General features: G+C 41.6%; 1 protein-coding gene and 1 non-coding gene across 3 annotated transcripts in view; one reads left to right on the top strand and one right to left on the bottom strand.

The window, feature by feature from the left end:
- Window positions 1–1118, bottom strand: part of Csrnp3 (cysteine and serine rich nuclear protein 3) — a 176201-nt gene extending 175083 nt beyond the window's left edge. For both annotated transcript variants that reach the window (XM_032903411.1, XM_032903410.1), the window contains exon 1: window positions 970–1118. The gene's annotated coding sequence lies outside the window, so the exon portion shown is untranslated. The remainder of the gene's footprint in view (window positions 1–969) is intronic.
- Window positions 1119–9220: 8102 nt separating this feature from the next.
- Window positions 9221–9351, top strand: LOC116902601. The gene has a single exon (XR_004388190.1). It is a non-coding gene; the product is annotated as a small nucleolar RNA SNORA17 (small nucleolar RNA).
- Window positions 9352–24374: the final 15023 nt, after the last annotated feature.

The following is a 24374-nucleotide window of genomic DNA, read 5'->3' as shown; positions in this document are numbered from 1 at the left end:
TTGTGGTATAAAATTATTTCACCGTCTTTATTATTATAAAGATGTCATTTATTCCATGCTGCTAAAAATAAAAACCTTTCCTAGTTTTCATAAAAGAAAATAAAACATAATGTCAGGCATTATAAGCAACTAGTGAAGTCCAAACTTTAGGCGTACGAACTGCCTGAGGCTTTTGCTAGCAGTATGTCGTGGAATTTCTTAACCTTGACGCAGCTGATGCAGAAATGAAATTTGTCGGTCAGACACTACTTTTCAGCCAAGTCTCATCTTTCTCATTTAGACTTCTGTGCTTTCTAAACGGAAAACCGTCCCGTGCATGTGGACAGCTGTCGATAGATCTTTACTTCATCACCACACGTCAGCTCCACATTTGCTGACAAACGCTGCAGCTACTCAGGGCATGAGATGCATAGAGAGAAGAGGGCATACGTGCACACAGACCGTTCGTTCAAAGTCTAGGCTAAAAGAAACTGCAAACTTAAAAACAAAAATCACAAGCTCCTTGCTGGGTGGGAAATATAACGACCCAACACTGAATCCAGTGTTCAGAGAAGGCTCCATTTTCTCAGGACCTGTGGAGTCTATCAAGCTTTTCTCATGCCGTCTTTGGTTTCCATGAATACAAGCCTTGATAAAACACACAAAGACACACGATTTTATCAGTCCGTTGTGCTCAGGGACGATTGCTTAGAAGGCTAACCAGAAACAGACACGTCCCTGGTGGTTTTTTGTGCATTTTTGTATTTAAATCGGAAAGGGGTTTTGCAGACACAAGGAGCTGCTCATCAAGGCTTCCCGGAGTCAAGCGAAGGACCGGTTTCGGGAAGCGCCTTTAGGATTCCCACACTCCCTAAGATGCTTCTACTAGAACCGAGCATTTCCCTTTTAAAAAAAAAAAAAGGAAAGAAGGAAGGAAGGAAGGAAGGAAGAAATGAAGAATGAATTTCTTTTCGTATTTTTTCCTCTTACCTGTAAATATGGTCTCTGTACTTGGGCTCCCGCAGAACACACTGAGAAGAGCTCACTCCGCCCTCGACCATCCATCAGGCCCCAGCCAACCAATAACAAAAGCCAGATCCTAGCGTCCTCCAGCTCCTGCTGCCTGCCTGCTCCTAGTCCTTGCTCCCTCCCACCCCGAGCTTTTAGAGGACAAATCCCTGCAGCAGAGGGAGGACGGCAGTGAAAAAAAAAAAAAGGAAAGAAATATGGAGAGACGAACAGAGAAGAAAAATATTTCATACAACAGCCAGCTGGAGTCAAAAGTCTTGTTTTGGATGTAGGAAATCGGGGTTAATCTATGTCTTGCCCACCATAAATCAAAGCAAACACCGAGGAAAGCCTAGGTAAATTGCCTGTTTCCCCTCACCCCACTGATTTTTTTCCTTTAGTGGAAAAAAAATACACATCTTCAATGTACATTTTGAGTTATAAGCAGAGAACGAGACGGACCACCAATATTGCCTTTCAAAGGGGTCCAATCGAAATGAATCAAACATGACATCTCTTACTAGTGACATGGCAACCTCTGCTTGGCAGTGTTTCTATTCATAGTTCTGGGGCCAGACCAGCAGAATACACATTTTTCAAACAGAGTAGAAGAATATTCAAATATTTTAGAGTTGCATGGTTTGTACAACTTCAGATTCCTTAGATACCGGCATTAATGTGTGAACACTGGAGCTTGTTAACGATTAAAGAGGAATCAGCCACTTGGTTGCAAAGACTCAAAGTGACTAATTGGACTCTAATTTTGCTCTAATAACCCTGGGCAAAATCATTTCACTTCTGAACTGAAAGGCATAACATGAATAAAAGAACAATTGAGGAAAACATCACATTAGATTTATTTAAGACAGCAAAGCAAATCCATATGCAGCTTCATGTGCGGTTGGGGGGGGTTGCTTTAAACGAGATCTCACTAAACAGCCTTGGCTAGCCTGAAACACAGTGCACCAAGCTGGCCTCAAACTTAAAAAAGACCTGCCTGCCTCTGCCTCCTAAGTGCTGAGACTAAAGGCCGGTGATATCACAAATGGCCAAGAAAGCTAATTAAATGAACAGCTGTTCCTAATAAAACAAACCAGTATTCTTCATATTTAAAGTGGTACTGGTTGGATCGCAGAGAGAGTTCAGCAGGCAAAGGCTCTTGCCCCAAAACCTGACAACCTGAGTTCAATCTGGGGTTTCATGTGGTAGAAAGTGACAATGACTTCTAGAAATATGTACTCCGACCTGTTGGGGACCGGACTGCGGGACTAAGCAAAGCTAGTGCCCTGCCCTGAGCATATTCCTGAGAAGGGCTTGACCTTTTCACAGAAAGAACAGGTCCCCGGAAGACTGTTGCCTCTTTGTCTAAGGAGGATATCTCGCAGTTTAATGATTCACCTTATGTCCTTGGGCACTTCCCAGTACTTCCCCTGCCTTAAGCTTCAATTCCTGCTTCAGAGCTTTAAATGCTGTACATTCCTCTCAATAAAGAGACCTTGACAAGGACACTGCTTGGTCTCACTCCTCTTTCTCGCCGGTTCTCCCGCAGGTATGGGTGCCCCTCGACTCCCACGAATAACTGGGTCCCTGCTGGTGGGGGCACTGACCTCTGCACCATGTGCCATGACATGGGAAAACACACACACACACACACACACACACACACACACACACACACACACACACACATACACACTGGCTGATGACTGAAGTCATTTGATGAGAGATTCTAAGAAAGCTTCCTTGAGAAGACATGCATTGGTGGTTGTTTTGTTTAATGGTTCATTTTTATTTGTGTGTGTGAGTGTGTGAGTGTGTGTGTGTGTGTGTAGTAGTAGTAGTAGTAGTAGTAGTAGCAGCAGCAGCAGCAGCAGCAGTAGCAATAGTAGTAGTAGTAATAGTAGTAGCAGTACTACTACTGGTGAAGTGATATTAGTGGTAGCAGTGGTACTACTAGTAGTAGTAATAGCAGCAGTGGTAGTAGTAGTGCTAGTGGTAGTAGTAATAGTGGTGGCAATTAGTAGTAGTAGTAGTTGTTACAGCAGTAGTAGCAGTAGTAGCAGCAGTAGTAGTAGTAGTAGTAGTAGCAGCAGCAGTAGCAGTAGTAGTAGTAGCAGCAGCAGCAGTAGCAGTAGTAGCAATAGTAGTAGTAGTAGTAGTAGTAGTAGTAGTAGTAGTAGTAGTAGCAGTAGCAGTAGTAGTAGTAGTAGCAGCAGCAGCAGCAGCAGTAGTAGTAGTAGTAGTAGTAGTAGTAGTAGTAGTAGTAGTAGAAGACTTCCTCCAGAAGGAATCTACTAGAGTTGGACTTACATGTTGTGAGCTGCCTGAGGGAGTTGATGGGAACTGAACTCGAATCTCTCATAGAAGAGCTGCAAACTCATGACCACTGAGCTACATTCCCATCCCTCAGTCTAACAGGTTTTCTCTCAACCAGTGCCCATCATGGAGGTAGAGAGATATCTACGGATCTTGTTCTGCAGTTTCTTAGTTTGATGGCTTCATGGGAATACAAACCAAGGGGAAGGAGACAAATAGGGAGTCTCCTTTATGTACAGAGGTAACTGGTAGTCTAGGGATAATGGTACAGAGGACAAAAGGAAGAGGCTGGTGACTTAACATGAAGCAGACTTCACATAGAATTGCTCTGAGGCTGGTCAGTGTACGTGCATGTGAATAGAACTCACGTAAAGAAGCTGTGTCTGCAAAGGCTAATCGACTGATTAAAATATCAGGCACACAGAATGCTTGGCGGGTTGCAAGTTCAGAGCCTAGTTATCTCAGGGTGTCTCTAGCCCCTTCAATGCCATGTGCTGCCATCCTTTAGACATAACCTGGCATCTTTTGTAAACATCCGGTAAATCTTTTGGACTGGATTAGCAGACCTCTCGTTTCCACCAAGCAAAGGGCTTGCTGACAGATAGCAGCTAAAACAATGGCTCTCGACCTGTAGCTCCAGACCCCCCACAGGGATCACATCTCAGCTATCCTGCATAACTGATATTTATGTTGCAAGTCATAGCAGAGGTAAAATTACACTTATGAAGGAGCAATGAAATAATTTATTGTGGGGGGAGGGGTCACCACAACATGAGGAACTATGTATGGGAAAGTTGGCAGCATGTAGAAAGTTGAGAATCACTGATTATCCCCCACCATGCTGTAACCCACCTACTCGCTGTGTCCACTGACCTATCTGAAAAGTGATTTATTTTATAGTCTTCTTTGTTCTATGTTTACTTTAAGAAAAAAAAGCTTGTGAATTTGCTATGCATTAGAACATAGTATTCAGCCAAGCCTGAATCCGTCTTCCTAGGTCATGGACGCTCATACCTGGCTCTAAAATAGACCACCTCACGGATGTCTGTGAAATGAGATCTATTGCTTTCATCAATAAGTGTTGAACAGCATCTACCAGGCCATGCAAGGTATGAAATAATAGACTGATTTTACTTCGGTTATATGATTTTTTTTTTGAAGTAGATTTGTGAGTTTTTTTTTTTCTCTTGAGATTATGTTTACTGAAACTTTGAGGACTCTTTTTGTGATCCCGGAGAAATTGGGAGTCCCCCCACCCCCCACCCCCCACCCCTGCCCTGGGGTTCTTCAGGCAATTTTATTGGAGTTTAAAAGAAAGAAGCAGAGAACCCAAGTCAGGAGAGCCGTAAATCTCAGCGGCTGCTCGGAATGGAGAATGGAGGAGCGGGGAGGGAAAGCCACACTGTTTGAGTTAAACAAGCATAGAGGTCAGCTATGTGGCAAGCATCTAGCAGCATGTGACGAGGGAGGCAGGGTGGCTTACTTTAGGGAGGGTGAAGCCTAAAGTGTTAGGGAAGCCCATGTTTAGCAAACGCATTTTTAGAAAAGAGATAGAGGAGAAAAAAAAGAGTTAGGCCTTTTTGAGGGATTCAGAGAAGTGGGCAGGGCTGTGCCTCAGTGAGATGCCGCTAGGGGGTGGGAATCCAGGAAAGGAAAAAATGCAGTGTTTCATTAAAGGTATTCCACCTATCTCTTTAGCTTGGCTTAAGCCGACTCCACCTTAGGGGTTGGGTGGGGGCGGGGCCAGGGAGTTTTTTGAACTGTCCAATTGCAATGCTTGTTCTTCACCCAGGCTCAGCCCCGAGATTCTGTTCTCTGCACCACCAAGATTTCCCTTTGTCAGTAATGTTTACCATGAGTAGCGTTAAACTACCCTTTATCTTTAAGCTTTAAGTTCTCCGGAGAGGAAAATGTTTTCACAAACACTGTGGTCTAGTCGCCAGGAAAAGCTAGAGAAATCTTGAGGCTAGATAGCCCTTCCTAAATAGGTGGCTGGGACATCAGTATCACGAACACTGGAGGAAGTTATAAAAGTGAGCACCGAGGGCCTCACCCAGACTAAATGAATCTGCATTTGAAGAGGTCGTAGCTCACCTTTTAAAGCAAGTTCCTGCCTGATTCTATTATAAACAGGAAGGCACAGATAAGTAAGTGTTCCCTAGATGTAAACTCTCTTTGGGGGATGGTTCTTTTCCAGTTCCAACACTAGACAAAGGACTGAGGTGCATATTTTACATGTCAAAGCAGGCCTGGCCTCCAGGTTCTCCCAGCATTCCTCAGTTCCAACTTGGCGCTCCCTGCTGGCAGCCCAGAACTTTCCAGCGATGGGGCTGGACTGCCCTTCCTCAGAGGCTCTTTCTTATATAATCCAGACATTTCATTCAATCTCAATCTCTCTCCCTCCCCTGTCTCCTCTCCCTCCCCTGTCTCCTCCCCCTCCTTCTCCCTCTTCCCCTGCCTCCCCCCTTTTCTTACCATGACAATGACTCCCTTGACACCAATACTTGGGGCTAATAAACTCAACCAAGAGCAGCTTCCCAATAAACCAACATTTAATATATTCTAATCCGGCTTGAATTGTCTCATTTCATCAGTAGAGAAATAACCTATCAGGTTCCTTTACAGTTGACTCATGGGGTCTGAGGTGCAGATCTCATTTGGAAATTGTCAGCATGTAAGAAATGTTTACAGCACTGAAAGTGGATGAGGTTCCTAAAGGGTTAATATGTAAAACAATCAAATGGTAGTGGGAAATCAACCTACTTAAAAATAAATTGTAAAGGCCAAAATAGACGTTTCTTCTAAGAAGACGTAACAATGACCAACCTTTGAAAACTGTTGGGCATCATTAATAATCAGGGAAATGACATTTAAAATACTTATGAGATTCACCTCACACCCAATAGGGTGTTTTAGTCTACTTTCCATCCTGTGACTAAGTATCCGAGATAAATCAGCTGAAGGAGGTGAAAATCCATGTGAGCCAGCATTTCTAAATGAAGGCTGTACCTGATACTGAACCTCCTAAAGGTCTCTTTAACCAATAGAACTTCAATGACTGTGGAAGTTGGAATGCTGCAAGAACAAAATCCGATTGCATTTATTCCAGACTATCTTTGGCTTTCTTAATAGTCATCCCCTACTCAGCTCTCTGAGTAAACATCCTTCTGTCATGTGAAACCTTTCAGTACATTAGCTTCAGAGACTGCTAGCTTCCATCAACCTAAAGCTAAAAATGCTGTCTGCTTTGTTGACTCCTCTCTACCTGGTGTTTCCACAGATGCTTTAAAAGAGTGTCTTGATTTACGACTTTCTTTGTTCTGTTACTACAAAAACTTCATGAGGTAGCTGTCATGTGAAAGCATAGAATTTGGGGTAACCCATATCTCTATTCCCCACCATAATCACTAATATTTAGCTCTAGAATAAATGCATATCCTTTTTAAGTAGACATCTGCATTTCTCATGTCTACACTTATTTCAGTTGATACTTTGGGAGACTTTTGGGTCCATGGTTGCTTGGCCCGCCCAATCAACTTTTAGGCCTTCTGGGAGGCACCACGTCATGACAAAGTACGTGCTCACTTCATGGATGTTGGAAAGCAAAGGAACAGAATGGGATTCTTATTTCTCTCTCAGTGGAACTTCCCCAGTGACCCAACCTTCCTCTACAAAGCTCCCAACTATATGAGGTGGTAAAGGTGAGAATTAGGTCACTTTAGCAACCTTCTTACTACCTGCATGTATAACTTAAATTATTGTATATACCTTAACACTATAGACATTAAAAGGATAGACATCCAAATTAGAAATTCATATTAATCGATTCCATACTACACACTACTACATACACACACACACACACACACACACACACACACACACACTGTATCATAGGAATCAAAGAGGAGTCCCATTTTATATATTTCCCAGATAAACTTTTCTTATACCCTCAGTTTTGAGATTCATCACTAGGAATAAAAGACATGGTTTGAGATTCAAACTCTAAGGTTTCTCTACTCTTAAAGAGAACAGGAAGTCGAGGGAAGGAGGGGGTAGCAAAACACAAGGGAGTAGAAAAATGTAAAAGGATACACTGCAAAACTAGCCTTTGATCAAAGTGCAGGCCTTGACATTGCTCTGGAAAGCCTCTGGAAGCCGGGTCTAATGTAGACTTAGGCATTAACCAGGGTCACAGTAAACTGCATTTTAAGATGCTCCAGTGAGTCACATGCTCCTTTAAGTAGAGAAGCACTGTTGTCAGTGATTGAATTTAACATTTATTTCCTTTCCAGTTGAAGGAGACCAGTGCCATGAGTGGCTTGAATACTACGGATTGCAGCAGCTATAAAATTGAATGACAGAAAATAAATGGAGATAAGTTGCGTGCTTTCTATATACTTGGGTCAAACAGTGTCTAGCACCAGACTGACTTCCGTTTGCAGAGATCTGGCTGCGCTGCCATGAGTCTCTTTAGGACACCAGTTTGACAAAGCTAACGGGATGGAGCTGACTGCACAGAATGGGAGAGCGGCATTGTTAGTGGGAGACAGCTTCCTGAGGAGCAGTGACTTTGAGGTGACCATGAGGGTCTGCCCCTATATTTGCCTAGCTTGCCAGAAGCCAAGTAAACTCATCTGAAATATGTCTGAGTAATTTTAAAAACTTCTCTTGATGACATACAAAACATCTGATGGTTAAGTAGCGTGACTTAAACAATGGAACATAGAAGTGTTGGAAAAGTAAAAGAATTGCCAACATTCAAGGAAATCCAAAATCGGGACGCTTGTCATGGGAAACGGATCCAGATTGCATGAATTAGCCAGTTAACTGTAGTGCTCAGGGTCTCGGACACTACATAACGAGCACCCAGGAAGAAGATATGGTGCGGCTTAGACCAAACGATGTAACACAAGTTCCTTCTGTCTAGCTGACTGAGCATGATCTTATACTTTAAAAATGCAAATGTACTATTAAAAATATGCTGAGTGACTGAAAAGAGGAGGTTTGTGGAGAGAGGCCTTTGAAACTAAGACTTCCAGAAGTACCAAAACAAATGCTGATAAAGGCTGATACACAAGATTTGATTCAGTATCTCATTTGAAGAAGCCAAGGATCAAAGTTGATATTACCAACCAAGACATCTCACGTATTGCTGTAATTTTCCAAGATCCTATAAGATCCATGGCCCTGTATGAAGACCATAACAGTCATAAACGTTCACAGAACTTCATGGGTACTCATATAAATTCATAAGGATCTATTTTATCAGTAGCCAATGAAAAACCACCATGTTCTTCTTAAAGTATGAATTCAAATATATCTGGCATTTGTATATGAAGGCAATGTTCTGGGTGCTAAAATACTATAATAGCGTTGCCAAGTCATGGATTTCATCAAGTTTACATTTCACTGAAGGCAAATTGTATTTAAACAATAATAAACATGTTATATATCTACATAACAAATTGGTATGTTGAATAGTCTGTGGGTAGTGTTGCATCTTAAATAGAGATGGGTCTTAGAAGTTATGTTTGCTACCCTGGAGGTAAATCCTAGCTTACTGTGTAACAAAAGGGAGGATCATAGACAGTAGTGATAACTAGAATCCAAAATTAACTCAATAAGATTGAGTGATGATTAATCAAGTCATTGACTTGACGAATGATAAGGTGTTGGAGATGGGCCTCTTAGCATACCTATAAGAGATTATCTTGATTAAATTTATTGGGGTGGGAAAACCTGCCTATTTGGGTGGCCTCAGTCCCTTGGCTGAGATTCTGGACTGTATGAAATGGAGACAGTGAGGTGAGCATAAGCATTCATCGTTCTCTTCCTGGTTATGGACATAATGTGGGCTGCTGCTTAAAGTGAGGAACCAGCTTGCTTTCATCATAGGATTAAAAACAATATTATACCTGCCCATAGAAATGATATGTATATGGCTGCTGTGTCACATGTGCATCGGCAGATGGCAGAGAGGAAAGAGGCTACGTCTACATTCAAGATGCTGACCTATGACCTTCTGAATATTAGTAGCCCAACGTTTCCTGAAGAGACAGAGCCTGAGATGATCACCAGACTGTCACGACTGGGCCTGGACAGGGAATTAGCCTGAGATGACCATCAGTCAGGTGCAGTGCAGGCCTAGGGTGGGCAAGGAAAAGGTGTACCTGAGATGACCCCTGCCTGGTGCCTTAATGCATGAGCGGGCATAGTACTCCTTAGGCAACCTCAGACACTCAAAGACCTCAGTTGCCTCTATGAGGAACAAGTAAGTGGTAGAGAAATGGAAGACAAAGAGAAACAGAAGAATGCAGATGCAGGCACAATGAAAAGTGGCAGAACAGAAGACTCAAGGGTAGTGAGGAACAGCCTGATTTGAACGGACAGTGATGCCACCTGGGACAATGGCAGAATCCTGGCCCATAGTGCTACCAGAAGCCACATTGGGTCCATAGCCCTGAAGCAGCAGGTGTCTGTTACCAAAGGGATATCCAGGTGGATATACCTAATCTGGGCTGCTGCCTAGGGACATGTTAATATCTGAGAGATGTGCAGAATTCACCCCACCACTCACATGGATATCATGGGAGAGCTGGCCCTGGGAGCATGAGAGTAAGAGTGTTGACCCTACTTCCAGACAGCTGCAGTTGTGGAAGCTGCAGTTGAGCTTGCCCCTGAGGATACAAGCATGGGTGACCTGGTTCTACTACTTGTCTCCTGTGCGGTGGTGTTGACAAAGGAGAGATACCTTCCTTCTCCCTTCCCCTTCACCACCTGGAAAGCAGGAAACCTGGTCCTGCAGTCATCAGAGCAGGAGAGCTGGCCCTGTCCCTCACCTGTTGCAGAATTTGGGAGAACAGGCCCTATACCTCATCTGGAGAGGGAGAGATGTCCCCCACCTCTTGACCCTATGGATAGGTATGAGAGCTGTCCCTGAGGTCATCAGAGTGGGAGAGCTGACCCTAAACCTCACCTGGGTGGCACAATACAGCTGGCCATGGATGTTAAGGTTGTGGGTGAACTGACCTTGAGAGTGTGAGTATGGGAGAGCCAGCCCTGCCCCTTGGCTGCTGGGTGGTGGCATGGTCAAGAGAGATACCTTCCTCTCCCTGGCCCCCATTCTCTTTTCATCTATGGCAGGCAGGAAAGCTGGTCCTGGAATCATGAGAGTGGTAAAACTGGCCCTGGCCCTTCCTGGCTGCAACACTTAGGAGAGTAGGCCATGCACCTCAACTGGGTATCAGGGTAGAACTGACCTTGGGAACAGGGGTTGCTGTTAAGCCGACCCTGAGGGCCTGAGATTTAGAGATCTGGCTGACCAGGTCATATACCTTTCAGGCCCAGATCCAGAACTTTGAATTGGCCCACCCCTACATCTACCTCACAAAAGAACTGGGTGGGTGCTATAGGTTTAAAACTACAGGATCTGCATGATACAGGGCAAAACCAGGATATCCAAGAAGAATCCCAGTGAGGTTCCAGTATTGATAAAGTAGCAGAATCCAGAGGCCTCGTACCAGACCAATGATTCATTGCAAGGAACACCTACAGGCAAAGAAGTGTAGACAAAGGTGTATAATGTGGGACACACTGTGACACACTACACAGCTTCCAAGGAGGGGAGGGGAAGATGAGTGGGATTGGGGTGCATGATGTGAAATTCACAAATAACCAATAAAAAGTTTTTGTATTTTTTTAAAATCCTATCATAAAGAAAAACAGACTCATTCTTGCTTATGATCAAACCTCTGCTTCTCAAGAATTGGGTTATGCTCTACCTGTACCCTTAAATACAAATGTTTCTATACTGTGGGAATGGCAATCATGTCTTTGTTCTAAAGAGTTATTTTGGAACCATACCATTATTTTTAAATGTTATATGACTGCCTATGAGTTCCTTGCTGTGACTATAATTGTCTTGTTATACCTACCTTGTAGCCTCATCTTAAACGTCATTAGAACTAACTTGTTGCTCCTGTAACTCTGCCTATTTTGCCAGACTTCAGCTTGAAAACTCTCTACCCCTAGCTATAAAAGCCTTGTCTTCCTCACATCCAGGATGTCTTCTCAAACCCCACCTTAGGAGGAGTCAAATAAACAATGCTTTCTTCAATTAATTGCCTGCTTTGGCCATGATGGTTTGGGTCAGTGGTCTTTCTCCTTTGCCTTTGGGATTAACACAAGTTCATGCTGACGTCCCTGTGGTGATAGACTGTATGCTCCTCTTGAGAACCTAAATAAATCCTTTCCTACTTAAGTCAATCTGAGGGGTTTATCCCAGCAACAGGAAAGTAACTAAGACAAGTTGTTAGTTTTATGAAATATCAGTTTTCAGATGTAGTCACAGATGTCTATAGCTACAGCATTTGAAAGGTTGAGGCAAGAAGACTGTGAATTTGAGTCCATCCTATGAGACACTAAATTTAAAATATTATGATGTCCAGGCATCAATCTTAGGCCTCACAAAGGATGGGCCCCACTTTAGTCTGCTCCCTAAGTACATTACTGCAAGTTGCTAAACAAATTTCCCTACTTCTCTCTCTTTCTTTTGGAATGATATTAAATGAGAATTTTACAAAGAATATTATATTTCATGTTACATAAAACTTCAGGACTGTACTCAGCTGGTAGAAGAATGTTACTGATTCCTGCAAGTTGTCCTTTGACTGTCACACATACTGTGGCAAATTTACACACACACACACACACACACACACACACACACACACACACACACACACACACACCACATCAGAAAGAAAGAAAGAAAGAAAGGAAGAAAAGAAAGAAAAAAGGAAGGAAGGAAGGAAGGAAGGGGCTGAAGAGATGGCTCAGTGGTTAAGAGCACTGACTGCTCTTCCAAAGGTCCTGAGTTCAAATCCCAGCAACCCCATGGTGGCTCACAACCATCTGTAATGAGATCTGATGCCCTCTTCTGGTGTGTTTGAACAGCTACAGTGTACTTATATATAATAAATAAATAAATCTTTAAAAAAAAGAAAGAAAGGAAGGAAGGAAGGAAGGAAGGAAGGAAGGAAGGAAGGAAGGAAGGAAGAAAAGAAAGTTCATTCAGATCGTCTCTACTTGAAGTACCACAGTAATTTTGGTTATTGAATGTCCTGAATCAACAGATACAATGTATCTGAATAAAGCCAAGTTAGGTGATGACTAGAAATAGAGTTTAAAACATATTTGACCATGAAATTTGGATTTCTTGATGAGATAAAAATGGTGAAAATGTAATGTTAGTTCTTTATTAGCACAGGCAGACAGTGTAGGCAAAGTCAATTGTCAAATTTCAGGCAATTAGCATCCCTGATGGAAAGATAATTGCAGGAACAAAAAGAGCAAGCAGCTTCCTCTCCTTTCTCCCTCCCAGACACTCCACACTGCATATCCCCACCATGGGCCCAGGAAGCAGGGAGCATCGTGGTTTAGACTGGACTAGTTTCAAAGTGACTTAAGGTTTATCATCAACTTTCAGAAGTCTTGGAAGAATTGCATTTAATGTTTAAATATAAAAAATATAACACATTGAGTAAAAAAATAATACATGTTTATTAATATAGAAAGCTACAAATCTGTTCTAAGGATGGCATTGAGCCAACCGTGCAGAAATGAGGAGAGAGGGGGAGGGGGAGGGAAGGGGGAGGAGGAGGGGGGGAGGAGGAGGAGGAGAGAGAATTGAAACCATACAGATGAAAATTAAATAGCCCCTGCGTTTCCTGTAATAATTCAGAATAAAGATTGTGAAGTCTGAGTGCTGCCTCTGGAAACAACGGCATGAGATGCAGATCACAGAATAAGCCAGTAGCGAAGAGCCTTGAGGACCAACCAGATCTGAGACCTATGCTTTCCACCATGTCTTATCTTTCCTGAATTTTAGCCCAGAATAGTCTGAGATGAATAAAAGTTAAAAAAAAAAGACAAAATAATGCCAACCCTCTTAATAGGAAGCAATTTGGCAGGTGACAGTGAGAAAGAGTGCCCTACTAACACGGAAGCATGCAAAGTGCCTCTGAGGTCCCTGCTGGATTTTGGTTAAATAGCTCTGCCAAGAAGTTGAAAGGATGCTTGCATTTACCGCTGGTGAAGACTACAGAGACAGCCTTTACTAAAGTGTGAGTTGGCTTTCCCCCAAACATTGCATTACCCTTGAATGGAAAATTGATCGCATGACATACGGTGATAACATCTGCCACCCATGGATAAAGCCACAGCGCCATGTGGGTGGTAATGGAAGCTGTAATGGCGAGGGTGGAGAATTTAATGACAGTATGTAACACCGACAAAAGTAGCAGCGATCAGATAGAAAGGAACAATTTGTATAAATTTTTACCATGGTTCTAGAGGGCTATACATCCTGTTCTCCTGTAGTCATCCCAGAGCGGGGAATAAAGACCGGCTGTCATTTTTTTTACCTTGCCATAACTCAGCTGTAACCCCAACAGAGGGATTTCTTCCAGACAGCTGTGGGCAAGCACTATTGCTTTTTCAGTAAATAAATAATTGTTACAAATTTAGGCTGATCACAAATTTGTTACAACTGTAACCCTCCAGGCCTGTATTAAAGGGGAAAAAAAATGAAGTCAAACACATTTCTTTTAAGAGTTTCTAAAATTATGTTCTTCAGATATGGATTTTCCTCCAAGGAAAATAGAAAACAAGTAAGACAATTAAGAGTGTTGCCTCATGAATGAAGTCTTTACATGAGCTTGATCTTTCCTACCCAATCAGGAAGGAGATACATGACATCTACAACTCTACTTTGTAAGTACAAGAGTTCTATTTGCTAGATAATAAACAGAACATGAAAGTGTATGTCCATGACTACATGGTGGCGTGAGGTTTACCCAAAGTTCCCAATGAAATTTAGCTCTCTGGAATGCTACATTATGTATTACAAGAGGTCAACTAAATCCACCTAACGGTGGTATAGAGGCTGGGATCCCAACTACTCAGTCCTCGCGATTGTGAGTCCAACGTTTAATCCACAATACCCTTTTCCCATCCCCTTGGCTTTGAAAGAACAGCACTTTGCTGTTCTCATGTTTTCACGGTAGATAAGACGCGGTGCTTATAATTCAGATTGTTATTGTTACTACACCTCTTTCCTTATGAGACTCTTCTGGACCAGACCAGGTTTAAACTCACTACATAGGCAAAGAAGACTTGAATTCTTGATCCTGCTGCCACTACTTGCCATGTGCTGGGACCGCAGGCTTGTGCCACCATACCCAACGCATGGTTATTATCTGTTTTCTGGTTACGATCATTTGTATTTGTGAAAAGATTTAAAGCAAAAAGTAAAAACCAACTCTAGACAGTAAATTAAATAGGATGTTCTGCAATGTTTTTCTCATCTAAGTCAAACAAAACTGCAATTGATCTATGAAGAAGGATACAGGGTTAGCTTTAAAGATGCCTTGGTGCCATGACTTAGTTTTGCATTGTTTTTAAAATCAGGAAAAGTTCTTGAGAGCTAAGGATGTGTACTTCTTTAAGAGGAATAAAGTGTGTCAATATAATTGAAAGCTTATGATAAAGGTATGTTCTTGGAAAATAATAGGAAAGACAAAAATATAAGGCCATTTGTTATTTAGTGGAGAAGGTAAAAACATACTTTAAGGCCACAGGAAACTCGCACGCCATTAATATGTAGCAGTGTAATAGTGATTTATTACAGAAGTTCTCTATAAGTTAGAGGCCAGCCTGGTCTACAAACAGAGTTCCAGGACAGCCAAGGTTACACAGAGAAACCCTGTCTCAAAAACAAAAACAGAGAAATAGCAAAGACAAAAACAAAGCAAAACAACAACAATAACAAAAAAACCCAAATAAACCAAAAACCAAAGCCAAACAAACAAAAAATAAACAATGAGTTTGTATCTGGTATCTCAGTTTCAATTTGCTCGTTTTTGTTTCTTTTCTTCCTGTCACTGTGTTCTTCTGGATTAGCCAAGTCTTTTTTTATTATCCCATTTTCTAATTGTTTTTGTTTACACATTTTTACTCATTAAATAATGATTATTCCACAGGTTACACTTATTCAGAGTCTAATATTTATTAACTCTACATATTTATACATAATCCCTAAAATACTAGAACTGCTTGCTCTTCTCCAGGCTTTGAGCTGTTGCCATGAATTTTTACCACAGGCATTGGAGTCTCACAGAACACTATCATCATAAATAACACGGATTGACTCAGGGGCATCCACATATTTGTTAATTACGTCGTCTCTTTTATTTCTGCATTAGTGCATGGCTTTGCACTGCTGCTGGAAAACCTCTTTTTGACATTTCTAATGAGGAGGCCTACCAATGGAATCTGAGTTGGCTCATAACTTTTTGAGAACCATGTAGCATATATCTTACCATTGCTCCTGTGTTTATGTTGTCTCCTTCTGGATCTTTGAGATTAAGAGCACTTTCCTTTTAAACAGTCCTATTATCTTTTTGTGCATCTAGTTTGTTTGTTTGTTTGTTTGTTTGTTTGGAAGTTGGCTATATCTGTGATTATTATTTTTGACCACAGTCGTCACCCAATTCTGATACAATGTGTGTGTGTGTGTGTGTGTGTGTGTGTGTGTGTACATGTGCGCGCATTGGAAATAGCTCAGCAACTGTGTTTAAGTAATCTCTCATTCTCTTCTTACCTCAGAGTCCCTATTTACATGTTTGTTGGGCCATCTCCTCATTTTCCATGGATCTACTGTATGCTAACAGTGTCTTTTGTTTTCCTCTTCCTCTCTATGCTTATTTTAGTTAGTTAGTTAGTTAATTAATTAGGTAGTTAGTTAGTTAGTTAGTTAGCTAGGGTGTTTTGTTTTGTTTGTTTGTCTACTTTATCTTTTTTTTTCATAATTTTTCATTATCACAGGTCTGGCAGGTTACAACTTGTTACATATACCAGACTGGTCTCAAATATACAGAGCTCTGCCTGGCTCTGCCTCCCTACTGCGGAGACACATCTGGAGCTAAAAGTTTCTTTCAAACATTTTTTAAAAGAATAGACACAAGGGCTGGAGAGATGGCTCAATGGTTAGAGTTACTTGCCACTCTTTCGAAGGACCTGAATTCGTTTCCTAGAACCTAGGACAGGCAACTTACAAACACCTGCAACTTCAGTAGCAGATCTAACACCCTCTTCTGATCTCTCCAGACACCTGTGAAGTGTGTGTGTGTGTGTGTGTGTGTGTGTGTGTGTGTGTGTTATGAAACATAACTCTATAATGAAACTAATAAAATACATGATAATGTAATATGCTATTTAAATATTATTTTTCTTTTCCCTTTAAGATGCTCATATTATAAGCCATTTACACTGTATTTTAGACTAAATAATAACAAAACTGCATTTATTTCTCAATGCCAAAATTCTTGTTACAAGATTTTAAATTTATTATTAGTCATTTTCTTGTATTAAAGACTAGGTTTTCAACTAGAAGGTAGCCACCTTCACGGTTGGTAACAGTTTATTTGAAATGAAAAATGTCTTTACCAAGAATCTACCATTACTTTCACTTTAAGGAAAATGCCAGTGTTGGAACACAAACTTATCTGACTCTACACGTGAAAGGGAGCCGTTGAGAATTCATGGAAACAGATTCTTCCTAAGGAATACATTGATTAATAATTGATGAGTTCATTTCAACATTTTTCCCTCCAAATGCTAGAAGTACGGAAGTCTCTTTACCCTGTCTCTTGTCTTATAGTGTATGATTTAAATTTAGTTCCTGAAGTATCCAATAAAATATATTCTTTCCACGAGAAGTTATGAAGTCCATCCTTAAGCCTCCTATCATACTACATAATGCATCCTTATTAAGTCTCTGCAAGTGTGCTCTTTACTCTGTTGATAAGAACTGTGGATTATTTTATCTTTTATATGCTATATGACATTTTACATTTTGTCTTCTTTATTCTTCTTAAGGTAAACATTGTAGTTTTATGTAATTTCTTTCTCTTTGGTATTTTAGATCCGATCCTAAGAGGTCATGTTAAACGAACGTTCCCTGGGTCTCTAACCTCCAGACTTCCAGGGGTATCTATCTAGGAACCTATTTGGATGATTGTTCAATTGCTGTGAAGAGACACCATGACCAAGGCAACTCTAGTAAAATAAATCATTGTACCTGGGGTCTGCTTACAGTTTTAGAAGGTTGGTCCACTGTTGTCACAATGGGAGGCAAAGAGACATGGCACGGGGGCAGTAGCTGAGATCTTTTACATCTTGGTCCACTGGTTAGAGGTAGAGAGACACTGGGCCTGATATAGACTTTTGAAGCCTCAAAGCACACCTCCAGTGCCACGCCTCCTCCAGCGAGGCCACACCTCCTAATCCTTTCCAAACAGTTCCACCAACTGGGGACAGAGCATTAAAACATATGAGCCTATGGAGGAGCCCTTCTCATTCAAACCACCACAGAGCTCGGAAATACAACTGCACGAGTAGGTATTCAAACCCAGTGCTAGCAGATTAAATAGGGACTGGCTCACGCTAGGCAGATAGTCTACCATTGATCTGCCTCTTCGGCACATTCACTTATTATTTATATGACATTCAGGGCAGCATCAGTAAGTTTTCTAGGCTTGAGTTAAGCTTACTCAGTCGTCTAGCAACAGGGCCTCCTGCTTTAGTCCCTTAGTAACTGGGATTGCAGACCTACACGATAAGGCTTCGCTCAAGTGCATATTGCGAGAGGCAAACGTTTCCATTCCTTCTTTGTGATTGTGTCCCATGTGAAGACTTTTGCTGATAGCCCCTGCCCCCCCTTCATCCTGAAACATAGCTGAATTGTTTTCACTTGACTTGCAAAATCCTTAGGCTATTTTTTTTTCCTTTTGCACATAGATAACAAGTTTATCCGTATGAGATATTTTTTGAACAGCTGGAGACTTAAAACCTAACTTAGATATCTTGAAAATATCTATAAACAGAACGTGCTTTATAAAATGAGAGTCATATGTGGGTTAGAAAGTCTATGGTCGTGTAGTAAAGACTACGAGTAAGCTAAGACTTACAGACTTAGCGATTAAACTCCCGGATTTTACATGCTGGGGATTACAGTCGGGCTTATTGGCACTGTCACATTTTTTGACTTAGTCATTTGGCCCAAACAGCTTCTACAGAAGACACGCATCTATACTTATATTTAAGGTTTTCCTTAAGATTCCCAAATAAAGAGAGTCATATTGAGTGAGGCATTGTGGGAGAAACTCGTTTCTAGATATAGTCCTTAAAATGTTCCCCGCGATTCCACCAAGGGGACCCGGTAGAGCAAATCTACTTAATGTTGAAATACTGACAGTGATTTTTATATTTCCTCATCAATGTTTTAGTCTATGTTCTCTTCCAAGTAAAAGCCTTGAATTGAAATTTTTGATTTAAAAATGAACTGGATTAAAAAGTCTGTTTTCTTCGCCTTGCTAAGAAGACACACCAATCCTAAACTTTCCAGACAACCGAGCTTGAGAAACAAGTTTTCGCACAGAGTAAAATCTACCTGTCTCCAGCCAGTTCTGGGTTTCTCATAACGATGGCCTAAAGAAGAAAAGCTAAGATAGCTGTGACACGGAATGATCAAAAGCTAAGTAACATTTTATTCTTAGCAGAGAAAAACACTTCCTTCAAAATGTATGGCTACTGTGGTGTGTGTGTGTGTGTGTGTGTGTGTGTGTGTGTGTGTGTGTGTGTGTGTGTGTGTGTGTGTGTGTGTGTGTGTGTGTGTGTGTGTGTGTGTGTGTCTGTGTGTGTGTGTGTGTCTGTGTGTGTGTGTGTGTCTGTGTGTGTGTGTGTGTGTGTGTGTGTGTGTGTCTGTGTGTGTGTGTCTGTGTGTGTGTGTGTGTGTGTGTGTGTGTGTGTGTGTGTGTTGTGTGTGTGTGTGTGTGTGTGTGTGTGTGTGTGTGTGTGTGTGTGTGTGTGTGTGTGTGTCTGTGTGTGTGTGTGTGTGTGTGTGTGTGTCTGTGTGTGTGTGTGTGTGTGTGTGTGTGTGTGTGTGTGTGTGTGTGTGTGTGTGTGTGTGTGTGTGTGTGTGTGTGTCTGTGTGTGTGTGTGTGTCTGTGTGTGTGTCTGTGTGTGTGTGTCTGTGTGTGTGTGTGTGTGTGTGTGTGTGTGTGTGTGTGTCTGTGTGTGTGTGTGTGTGTCTGTGTGTGTGTGTGTGTGTGTGTGTGTGTCTGTGTGTGTGTGTGTGTGTGTGTGTGTGTGTGTGTCTGTGTGTGTGTGTGTGTGTGTGTGTGTGTGTGTGTGTGTGTCTGTGTGTGTGTCTGTGTGTGTGTGTGTGTGTGTGTGTGTGTGTGTGTGTGTGTGTGTGTGTGTGTGTGTGTGTGTGTGTGTCTGTGTGTGTGTCTGTGTGTGTGTGTCTGTGTGTGTGTCTGTGTGTGTGTGTCTGTGTGTGTGTGTGTGTGTGTGTGTGTGTGTTGCCTCAGCATATAAATGGAAGGGAAAAGACACACTTTGGAGAGTTGAGTCTCTCCTTCTACTTTTTATATGAGCAGTGAGAATTAAACTCAGCTCATCAAAATTAAGAAGCAAATGCCTTTCATTACCCTCTGAGCCATCTCATCTGTCCACAACATTTCCTCCCTCCCTTCCTTCTTTTCTTCCTCCCTTCCCTTCCTCTCTCCCTCTCTCCCTCCCTCCCTCCTCTCCCTCTCTCTCTCTCTCTCTCCCTCTCTCTCCCTCTCTCTCTCTCTCTCTCTCTCTCTCTCTCTCTCTCTCTCTCTCTCTCTCTCTCCCTCCCTCTCTCCCTCCCTCGCTCTCTCCTTCTCTCCCTCTCCCTCTCCCTCTCTCCTTCTCTCCCTCCCCCTCCCTCCTCTCTCCTTCTCTCTCTCTTCCTTCCTTCCTTCCTTCCTTTCTTTCTTTCTTTCTTTCCTTCTTTCTTTCTTTCCTTCTTTCACACATGAAGATGCCATTGTATGTTGACTTATTCTCCCCTAGGCTGCAGAACGAAGCTCTAGAGGGAAGCCTATTTCATTTCCAGGAGCCAGTATGGTTTGCTCCATCCTCCACTTCGAGTTTTGACGTGAGAAACAAACATTCATAGCCAGATAACTCCGTGCCTGCCATGCGTGTGCAGCTGCCGAGCAGAGCATGCCTGCAGCTAGTTTTGACACCAACCATTTGTGCTGAAGAACTGTCTAAAAAGTTTTTTTTTTTTTGCTTGCTTCCCTCAGATGGTTTCACACTCTGAGAACAAGTACAGTTTTTCCATTATAGCATTCATTTTGGGTTAGACTACACCCGTTTCTGGGAACCCACCAACACAAATGTTAATAATATGCAGATCTGGCCTTTCTTAAGATGGTATTGCCTCAGCCAAACTTCACTTCCTGGGGAGGATGCTAAGACAAGTCACAAATCTTGCCAAGTTGCACTAATGTACCGAGTAGACCTGATGTTATCATATTGCTTATCAGGAGCCAAATCGTTGTACATACATATTAATCATCTCTTTTTGTGCGTGTTTTTTTCCTGACTACAGATTTCTACAAAAATAGAAATTTTAAGTGGTTGGTCTCTATGTGCCTTTCTTTGAAACAATATTAATCACGATTTTTTTTAATGTAATTTCTCACATGAGAGGAATATTACATAGGATTCTCAAGAAACAGCTTAGGGATTTGACGCAAACTGTTTTCTTCTGTTGACTGTTGTGGGTCGCATGATTTACCTATGAGAATAAAACTCATTTTCACTGATCCCCAAACTGTAACGGGTGCTTCTGCCTGGCAGTATCGAAAAGCTGAATGCCTGTCCTGCCTCCTCCCTATGACTCAGTTTGTTTGCTGAAATTCTAAGCTTATACATTTGTGATTATGTGACATTCTCTCAGTTCCACATATCCACACATTTTTCTTACTGCTATCAAAACCTTGGGAAATTCTGCTTAGACACATAATCTCTGACCAGACATTGGCTGGTCTGAAGAGTTTTCCTTTTCTTTCTCCCTTTCTTTCTCTCTCTCTTTCTTTCTTTCTTTCTTTCTTTCTTTCTTTCTTTCTTTCTTTCTTTCTTCCTTCCTTCCTTCCTTCCTTCCTTCCTCCCTCCCTCTCTCCCTCCCTCCTTTCTTTCCTTTCTTCTTTCTTTCCTTCCTTCTTTCTTTCCTTCCCTCCTTTCTTTTTTGTTTCATTAATTTATTCACTTTACATCCCCATCGCCACGCCCCTCCCCCATCCCTCCTCGCACAGTTCAGTCTCCCCTCCCCGCTCTCTGAGAGGTGGAGGCTTCCTCTGGGTATGCCCCTATTCTCCTCCATCAAGTCTCTGCCAGACAAGGCAGCCCAGCTAGGGGAAGGGGATCCAGAGCCGGGTAAGAGACAGGGACAGCATCTGCCTTCGTTTCTTTCGCAAAGGCTCAGGTTGTTTTTCTCCTACCCCGTGGGCCCTTGCTTTGAAGCTTTCAATCTGACAACGCTCATCAGCCACTACTCTCTTCTCCGTTACCTTGATCAGCTTAAGGCTTGTTTATGCTCAGAATCTATCCTAAATCACACGTTGCGTTTTGTGTTGTTGTCAGGGAACATTCGCTCCCAGTTCTTTAGCTTGAGTGCATCTCCTTCTAATCTGTATTAAATATGGGGCCTTTGGAGAAGGTTAAGTCACTAGCCCTGAAGCGTTATGGACGGCCACTGGTATCTTCTAAGGAACGATACAAAAGGCATTGATACAGAAAGAGTGGACTCACCAGATACAATCTGTTTGAACCCTTGAATTTGACATTCTTGGCCTATAGTACTGTGGGAATAAATAGTCTTTGTTTCTAAGTTGCTAATTTATAGTAACACTAACTCTATTATAACTCAACCCATTTTGATTTATTGTAATATTCTGTCTTTCCACTTTAAAGAACATTTCCTATTAGTTTTCTTTCTCATGTTGCAACCATTTAGTCTCTCTAACTATACTCTACTGCATGAACTCCTGAAAATTTGAATATGTTCATCATTCAACCTTCACTATTTAGTATTTAGTTTTTTTTTTTAAAGCCTTAAACTAAGCAGTGGTAGCATAGGTTCGAGGCCAGCCTGGTCTACAGAGCAAGTTCCAGGACAGCCAGGGCTATAGAAAGGAATCCTGTTTGTAACCCCCCATACACACACATCAATAATAATAATGATGATGATGATGATGATGATGATGATGATGATGATGATGATGATGATGATGATGATGATAATTTTAAAATTGTGTTCCAGCTACAGAGCCTTGATTCTGGCCCTGGCTCTAGTCTAGTCTTGCTCACCTCAGGCTTTTCTTTACTACAGTGAGATTAACACCAGTATCCACTTTGCAGAGCCATTTTAGAAAAGTATACTGTATAATATATGCTTCCTTCCAGGCACACATTCAGTACGATGCTTTGCAGTTTACAATTTTAAATAAATGCTAGACATTTTAAAATAAATATTTGATAGAAGAATAAATAATAAAATGGACAGCAGTTCTTTAGTGCAATTTAGAAGCAGGTTGCAGTTGTCTGATGAATGCCGAGTTTGAGGAGCTGTGGTAGCCATGTTTGAGAGTGGACTCTGATCATGCACAGCAGTTGAGGAAAGCTCAGGGTTCTATGGCTCTCCCATTGAAGTGCAAGGAAGCAGCTTAGTGTGTATGGTAGTCACTGGGGCGGCTTGAGGAATACTTATCATTGGGTCACCATTGCTTAGCTTCTTGTCATCTGCAGAAAACAGTGCAGGTCGGGCATCGGAGCTTAGTGATAGAGCACAGACACACAAAGACACACACACACACACACACACACACACACACACGCACGCACGCATGCACGCACGCACACACAGGGGAGAGAGAGACAGACAGACAGACAGAGACAGAGAGATAGAGAGAGACAGAGACAGAGACAGAGAGACAGTTTAAAAATTATCCTAAAATGTAATTATATAAAACTACTTCATGTCAATTAATCAAAACAAAGCATAGTTTCTTCCTTTCAGCTTATTTCGGTTTCTAGGAAGGTAAGAATTTTCAATGAACACAAGTAGTTGAATACTGAAATCTTACCAGTAAGCAGCTTTTATATCAAATATTTGCCTTACTATCATATTTTTTTAATTCTATTCAATAAGCAATGGAAAAATATATGAAAAAGTTCAAAATAAGTTTAAGTAAGGTTATTGATGTCATATGCATTAAGATGAAAAATAATAAGGTAAGTAAAGCTTATGTTTTCATTATTATTTTTTATTAAAATGTTTATGTTAGAATTTGATGATATCCTTTCTCCTTCCCAAACCCTTCCGAGATCCTCCCTACTTCCCTACTTACCCAACTTTTCTCTCTCTTTAAAAAAACAACAGCAAATTACAAATGACAAAAACAACGAAGAAACAAAAAATACTAAAGCACAACAAACAAAATACTTTAAAAAGGAGTCCATTTTGTGTTTTTCAATATTGTAGGACATGAGATCTGCCCTAGAGGACAGATTGTTCCTTTCCTAGTAGGCAGATAGCTATGTGATTGAGGCTGGTACTTTGTATCCCTTCCCTTTGCTTGGGTAGGATGTCTGGTTTGAACCTGTTCAAGTCTTGTGCATGGGAATCACATTCTCCGGGAGTTCATACCTATACCATTTCTGCTGTGTCTGTGTGATGCCCACTCCTTCATGTGTTGCGTATGTGGCTCTACGTTGACATAGTCCATCCTACCAACAAGGCAGCTACTATTCCTTGGTATATCAATCACTAACTTCATCGAACATTTCTTACTGGGCATTTGGGTTATTTTCACAGTTTCCCTTTCATAAGTGGTTTTGGGCAAATGCTTAAAATAAACAACTTGTTTGCCTTCAGGTTATTTTTGAGTAGACTATTATCCAACGACAAATCACTAGATGAAAAGGGGGGGATGATATTATGTATATTTTTGTCACATGTAGTAAAACAGAAAGTTAAGCCAGTTTATAACGTCATTGAACACACATCACCATCTCTCTACCCTAACATCAGTGGGGTATTTTTGCACAGACTTTGTGTCCTGCTGCCAAGCTTACTTGGCCAGTGTCTACTCTGATTTATTGTGGTTGCACAGGGATAGTTGTCTGTT

Source organism: Rattus rattus, chromosome 5, assembly GCF_011064425.1.
Source record: "Rattus rattus isolate New Zealand chromosome 5, Rrattus_CSIRO_v1, whole genome shotgun sequence".
Lineage (NCBI taxonomy): Eukaryota > Metazoa > Chordata > Mammalia > Rodentia > Muridae > Rattus > Rattus rattus.
Note: the sequence above shows the minus strand (reverse complement) of the source record. Positions and strands in the feature narration are given on the sequence as shown.